This window comes from Macaca mulatta, chromosome 10 (genome assembly GCF_049350105.2).
Source record: "Macaca mulatta isolate MMU2019108-1 chromosome 10, T2T-MMU8v2.0, whole genome shotgun sequence".
Taxonomy (NCBI): Eukaryota; Metazoa; Chordata; class Mammalia; order Primates; family Cercopithecidae; genus Macaca; species Macaca mulatta.
Genome location: NC_133415.1, coordinates 102,425,482 through 102,433,105, shown reverse-complemented (window position 1 = coordinate 102,433,105; position 7,624 = coordinate 102,425,482). Strand labels below are relative to the sequence as shown.

At 50.7% G+C, this 7,624-nt stretch overlaps 1 long non-coding RNA gene across 1 annotated transcript; it reads right to left on the bottom strand.

Annotated features, from left to right (window-relative positions):
- Positions 1-233: 233 nt before the first annotated feature.
- Positions 234-4,666, bottom strand: LOC144332189 (uncharacterized). Its single transcript, XR_013400038.1, has 2 exons — positions 2,202-4,666; positions 234-1,557 (listed from the first exon to the last, which is right to left on the bottom strand). It is a non-coding gene; the product is annotated as an uncharacterized LOC144332189 (long non-coding RNA).
- Positions 4,667-7,624: the final 2,958 nt, after the last annotated feature.

The window sequence follows — 7,624 nt, the reverse complement described above, 5'->3', positions numbered from 1 at the left end:
AAGACCAGCCTGGCCAACATGGTGAAACCCCATCTCTACTAAAAATACAAAAATTAGCCGGGCATGGTGGTGAGCACCTGTAATCCCAGCTACTTGGGAAGCTGAGGCAGGAGAATTGCTTGAACCCGGGAGGTGGAGGTTGCAGTGAGCCGAGATCACGCCATTGCACTCCAACCTGGCAACAAGGGAGAGACTCCATCTCAAATAATAATAATTTAAAACAAAATAAATTATTTTGTTTTATTTTCTCCTTGAGCCTCCATACCGGGGCCCATGATATATGTCCCTGGAGGTATATGTGTCCTTGTGAAACAGAGTTATTTTATGATGAGTGTCCTGATTTGCAGAGTTCTCCTGTTCCTCACTTGCTTTCCCCGGCATTCTGTTTCCCAGATCTCTGCCTGTAGCTGTGCGTGGCCAAGCGTCTCTCCCAATGCTGAAAAGCCACTTACTTCATTTCTCTTTCTTTCTCGGCGAGCTCTTGCTCATGCCCTTTGGGGTGGAACATTTTTCAGTTGTGAAGAAACTTGGGCCCTAAGTCGGTTTCCTCTGAAGCCAGGGAGACATGTGGAGCTGGAGGGAGGGCACCCCAGCTGTCCCATGACTAATCTGGGTCCCGCTGGGCCACACAGGCAGTCCCACATGGCAGGACCATGCCTGGGCAGCCCCCCACAGGCACTGCTGGCCCAGCCTTGGGAGGGGAGCTTGTAGGGGTTGTGAAGGGCGCTCAGGGGCTCAGGGCCTGGACTGTCCCCTTTAAAGTTGCCAGACTTCAGGCCTTCTCTTTGGGGCTCCCTGACACAGCCCAGGGCTCACCCCTCTTTGCAGGCACAGGATGGGTGTGGAAGGGTAGGGGCTAAGTCACAGTTCCTCAGCCCTCGGCATGTCAGGTCTCCCTGAGTCTCCTCATCAGTAAGACAGGGAGGACTCCTGGGGTAGCTGAGTCACCTTTCCTGCCTGCCTTTCCTTTGGCAGCCACATTCTACTCCAGCACCCATGCAGTCACCAAGGGTCTACCGAGCACCGGCTATGCACCAGACACTGGGCGTACATCAAGCAGCAAACCATGTGCCTTCCCGGAGCCGACGTCTGGTGTGTTTGAATGTGTGGTCGGCAGACTCATGCACCCTTCCCCAAGACGTCCTCATCCTGAAACCTGTGAATGTGCGAGGTTACACAGCCAAGGGGAATGGAGGCTGCTGAGCAGCTGACCTTGAGCTGGGGGGGACGACCCTGGACTACCCAGCTGATGACATTGTGATCCAATGTAATCACAAGGGGCCTTATCAGTGCAGGAGGGAAGTAGGGGCGTTGCAGGTGGAGGGATGCAGCATGAGAAAGATGGCCTCGCTGTTGCTGGCTTTGAAGATGGAGGATGGAGCCGTGAGCCCAGGAATGCAGGTGGCCTTGAGAAGCTGGAGAAACAGATTATCCCTGTGAGCCTGTAGAAGGAACGTGGTCCTGTCCACACCTTGATTTTAACCTGCTGAGACCAACTGTGGGCTTCAGTCCTCCAGAACTGTAATCTCACACGTTCGTGTTATTTCCAACTCCCAACTTCGTGGCAATTTGTTACAGCAGCAACAGGAAAGGGAAACACGAATAAACACGTGTAACATATGCGTGTCCCATGTGTAACATACGCGTGTCCCACGTGTAACATACGCGTGTCCCATGGTTCTAAGTGCTGCAGGGTAGAAGAAAGCCAGATGGAGGCTAAGGAGTGTGGGGGATGTTTGCAATTTTAACCAGAGTGAACAGGTAGGGAGGGCCTCACCGAGAAGGTGACACTCAGGTAGAGGTCTACAATGAGCCATCTGCATAATGGGTGAAGTGAACCAGGCAGAGGGAACAGCGTGTGCAAAGGCCCTGAGGTAAGAGCAGGGCTGCTGTGTTCAGAGCAGATCAGGTACCATTGTGCCTGGGTAGAGAGAGCAAGAGGGGACAGAGGGAGGAGTGGCCATGGAAGTTGTGGGAGCATGGTTCAGATGAGGGCCTGGTATATAGAAGCTGCTGGACAAATGCATTCCAAGGTCCTGAGAGCCATGCGGGCACAGAGCTCCCAGCCTCAATGGCAGAGCATGTTTCTCCAGAAGCAGGGCTTGAACCGCCCCAGCTCTGCCCAGGCCTGCTGAAGGGGTTTGCACGTCCCTGAAGTAAGGAAGGGGTGTGCCCAGCCCCTCTCCGCTACCAGCTCTTACCTCCTAGGCCAGCCCATTGCTTGGAACGTTCTCTTCATCCCAGTGCCTGATACAGCCTGGTCCAGGCAGGAAGCGGAGGTTGCAGTGCACCCAAACAGAGATATCGTGACCTTCCTCTCACCCTGGAACTGCCAGGCCTAGAGGAGAAGGCGGCACTGCCTCCCTCGTGATCAGGGCTCAGCCGTTGCCCTGAGCTTGGGCAACAGGGCTGCAGCCGAAGGAGAAAGGTTGCTGTTTCCTCTTCACTTCCTGTGCTCCGTGACCTGGGGCTCGTGGCTCACCCTCTCTGGGCTTTGATCTCATCTGTGCCACGAGCAGTTAGATGAATCATGAGTCGCAAAGAAACGGCCTGCAGCCACATCACGTCCACAGATGTGTTTAAATGTTTTAAATTAGCTGCCAATACTTATACATTGGGAAACTTCTTGTAAATCTCTAGATTTCTGGCTTTTCTTGAGAAAGCAGAAGATCTGGCAGTGCTGGTGACTAGAGCTGAGTAGCAGCTGCCTCGGTCCCCACCCAGCTCCCTCGGTGGTTTCTGGTTCCTGCCTGGCTCTTGGAGTCTTTGAGTTTGCAACCCTGGGTTCCAAAGGTCCTTCCGGCTCGGATTTCACTAATTCACGCAACAGCAATCCTTTGAGTGTTTAACATGTGTAGGACTCAGAGACAAGTCTACTTTACAGATGATGGAAGGGAGGCTCAGAAAGGGGGTGTGACCTGCCAGAGCCACACAGTCAGTGTGGCAGGGGCTGCATCTGAGCCACACTGACAATAGACGATCGATCCAAAAGGGCTTTAGCCAAAATTTATTGAATACTGACTATGTGCCCAGTGCCAGACCACAGCCCCTAACCAGACAGACAAGATCCTGCCTTCCTGGGCTGATATGGCAGTCCCTGGAGCCGAGTGATCAACAGATAAATACGTGATGACACCGGGGCTAGCTGGGAAGGTGTAGATACAATCTGAGGTAGTCGCAGGGAGGGAGGGGGCAACATTAGCGCAGTTTCCTAAGGAATGAGGGTTTGATGCCAGAGTCGGTGTGGACTCCCTTCCTCCTCTCATGTCTAGTGTGGATCCTTTGGCAAGGGCCAGGAGACTGGGAGGGGAATCCCTCCTTGTGGCTGATTTTCCACTAAGATGGTGGTGACGCATGGCTCAGGAGCCAGGCTGCCCACCAGGGTGTCTGCTGCTCATCCACCATGCGACCTCAGACTGCGACTTAATCTTTCTGGACCTCAGTCGCCAAATCTGTAAAATGGAATCAATTTGAGTGTCTAGCTCACAGGGGCACTGGTGGCAGGATGAAGTGAATTACGAATTCTAGTAAGTGAGTCACCTGGGACATTGGGCTGTGATCTACAGTGAGCTGTGATCCCTGAGGAGAGGGGAGAGGCTACAAAGGTCACAGTGCATCCATCCCCTGTAGGACTGGTCAGGGATTAAAGGACTGTGGGAGATGTGGGACGTGTGGTAGGTAAAAAAAAAAAAAAAAAAAAAAAGCAGCCGTGTGTGCTGTGTGGTCCGATCTCATGGATAATGGTGGGACTTGAACCCACCGCTGACTCTAACTGCAGGAATTTTCCACCTCGGTGGAGGGTGGGACTAGCCTCCACTGGAGGCTGGGATTAGTATGTGGTCCTCTATCCTCTGGTGAACGCGGCCAGCCTGGGGGCACCTAGGCAAGGGTTTGAGGAGGAGGGAGGAAAGTGGAAGGGAGGAAGGGAGGGAAGATGGTTGTGCCTGGAGGCGCAGAACCCAGTGTCTCCTGGCAGGGAGGAAACTGGGTTCCTCCAGTTTCTGAGCAAACAGCAATGTCTTCCCAATACATTGCAGGCTCACCACTGCCATTCTCTGTGTGTCTGACAGAGACAGAGATGCACAGGACTTTCTCATCATGAGTTGGAGGCACAGGCCTCTATCTAATCTAACAGAGACACACACACACACACACACACACACACACACACACACACACACACCACCCACGGGATCTCGCTTAGAGGATGCATCTTCACCTCTGACCCCCTTTTAATATCCCAGGAGTCCAGCCCCAGCTCAGCCTGCTGATTCAATGCGGGAAGAAAACCCACAAGTTTCCATTTTGTCCATGTGGAGAAGGGACTGGGGCCTCAGTAAAGAGGCACCACCGAAGCCCCAACCCTTCACCCCACTGCCTTTTGCTCCCCCTCATCCCTGGATCTCCCAGGAGAAGAATTTTCCCAGATCAGAAGAGGATGGAAGCAGGAATGAGGGAGGGTGGAGTCTGAGAGAGGCCTGTACAGTCCTGCTCTGTCACTCACCTGAACCTTGCAGGCAGGTAGTGAGCCTTCAGTAAATGTTAAATGGATGGATGGATGGATGGATGGACTGGTAGGTGAATGGGGGTAGATGGGAGAATAGATGAACGGGTGAGTGAATGAGTAGATGGGTGAGTGGGTGGATGAATACATGGGTGGATGGAAGAATAGGTGAAATGAGTGAGTAAATGAGTAGATGGGTGGATGGATGGATAGATGGACGGACGGATGGATGGATGGATGGATGGATGGATGGATGGATGGATGGTAGGTGAGTGGATGAATGGGTGGATGGGAGAATAGATGAATCAGTGAGTAAATGAGTGGATGGGTGAGTGGACTGATGGATGAACGAATGGGTGGGAGGGTGAATGGATGGCTGGATGAATGGATGGATGGACTGATAGATGGGTGAGTGGATAGATAGATAGATAGATGGGTAGATGGAAGAATGGATGAAATGGGTGGGTAAATGAGTGGATGTGTGAGTGGATGAATGGATGGATGGATGGATAGATGGATGGACAGATGGATGAATGGGTGGGTGAGTGGGTAGATGGATGATTAGAACTTAATCCTGAGAATACTGGACTTGGAGGAAATTACTGGGTCATTAGGATCCTGACCACAGAGTCATCCAGGCCAACTTCACCTCCTCTCCTCCTGGTTCCCTCAAGCCCAAGGATCTCCAGGGAGAGGAATCTCCTCAGAGCAGGATGATAGAAGTGCAAGGTGCAAAGGGAGCAGGTAAGGGATGAGAGGACCTGTGGGAACATGGGTCTGGCTGAACAATAACCCCAGCCTCTATGGTATCTGGCTGTGTACAGCCCTAGAGTCAGGCAACCTGGGTACAAATCCCAGCTCCATTGCCTCCTTGCTGTGTAACCTTGGGCAAGTTACTTCACCTTCCTGGGCCTCTGCTTTTTCATTGGACAAATAGGGTAAAAATAGTACTTCCATGAGCTAAAGGTTGTTATGAAGACTCTGTGGGATGACGTGAGGCATTTTGCACTGGGCGTGACATGCTGTTAGTCTCAGTAAACATCAGTGACTATTATTTCATGCTTGTCATTGTTCCATGTGCTTTCTATAAATGAGCTCATTTGATTCTCTTAATCTATGAGGTGTGGGCTAGTATTTTTTCCATTCCACAGATAAGGGCTGGGGAGGAGCCCTTGGATGGCTCAGCTGGAAGGAAGTCTGCCCAGAGATTCCTGGGGCAGGAAGGGAGGTTGGATCTGGGGCCCTCCACAGGGTCTGCTGCAAGTGGGTGTCGGGATGAATTGGAGAAAGATCATTGAGAAAGCCTCGGGTTGGGGTTTGCTTGTCTTGAACACCTCTCTGGCACCTGCCAATCTCCTTTTTAAGAAAGACACAACCTTCTCAAGCTTAATTTTTTTTTTTCAAGAGAGTATCAATTTCCTAAAGCCTCAGGTTTCGAATCTACAGGAGCAATCGTAACCTGTGAGAATTTGATGACTTTTTCATGTCTTCACAGAATTGATCTGTATAGGGTTTTCTTTCTTTCTTCTTCTTCTTCTTTTTTTTTTTTTTTTTTTTTTTTGCTATTTATAGCAAGTATGTGCAGATACTGGCTTTCTGTTTCTAGTGATATTGTCAAGATTCCTTTAAATACGTTGCTTTATATAAAAGGAAAAATGCTAAGTTGTAATAGAACAGAGGGTATAAAGATGTGGCAAAACCCAGACTGAACACACACACACACAAACCCCAGAGATAATGGAAAAAAGTTTACTTAGCACATGCACGCAGTCATCCAAATCCCACGGGCTCTCATTCATTCATTCATTTACATGTCTGTTCAACAAGTACTTATGGAGCACCTACTGTGTGTTTGTCCACAGAGAACAAGATAAGGGCCTCTTCCTATGGAGCTGACGACAACCTGGCAAAAAGTCAAACAGAATCATTTCATTAAGTCACACATATAATGAAGGAAACTATGAGTCTGTTCTTGCACTGCTATAAAGAAATACCTGAGGCTGGATAATTTATAAAGAGAAGAGGTATAATTGACTCATGGCTCTGCTGGCTCTACAGGAAGCATGGTGGCATCTGCTTCTGGGGAGGCCTCCGGGAGCTTTTACTCCTGGCAGAAGGTGAAGGGGAAACAGGCATCTTCGCATGGCTGGTACAGGAGGAAGAAAGAGAAAGGGGAAGTGCCGCACACTTTTAAACAAGCAGATCGCATGAGAACTCACTATTGCGATGACAGCTCCAAGGGGGATGGTGCGAAACCATGAGAAACCGCCCTTATGATCCAATCACTTCCAACATTGGGGATTACAATTAAACAGGAGATTCGGGCAGGGACACAGATTCAAACCGTAACAGAAACACACCTGTAAGAGAGATGTGTAAGGAGATTTGGAGAAAAGGCCTCTTTTGCCTAGGGTGGTCGGGCATGTCCTCTTTGCGGAGGCGACATTTGAGCTGATACTTAGTTGATAAGAAGCTGGCTGTGGGGAGACCATGGTGAAAACCTGCTGGCATTAGGAACAGCCAGTGCAAAGGTCTAGTGGCAGGACCCAGCCTGAATGCTTGAGGAGCAGAAAGAAAGTCAGTGTGGCTGGAGCTGAGTGAGTTGGGGGAGAGTGGGAGGAGAAAAAGTCAGAGAGGGAGCAGGGACCAGAAACCTAGGGCCTCGAGAAACATGGGGATTATTTTTTTACAGAAATGTTAGACATTACTATTATCTTTTAACAATGGAATGGAGGAACCCACATAGGTGGAGAGAGGGTGCCTTAGGAGCACGCCATGAGCTCTTGGGATGAGGGTGCAGCTCCATGCAAGTGCAGCTGAGGGTACCTGTTGAGGACTTTATTGTCCTAAGCGAGGGGATTTGAAGGAAGGAATGGGGAATTGAGGCCAGCTGCTGCCCAGGCACCAGGGTTCAGCCCCTTGAAAGATCTCCTTGCTGCAGGGAGCCAGGCTGGGACTGGCTCAGCCCACCCACCTTAAAAAAATTTTTTTTTTTGAGACAAGGTCTCTCTCTGTTGCCCAGGCTGGAGTGCAGTGGCACCATCATGGCTCACTGCAGCCTCCATCTCCCAGGCTCAAGTGATCCTCCCACCTCAGCCTCCCATTTACCTGGGACTACAG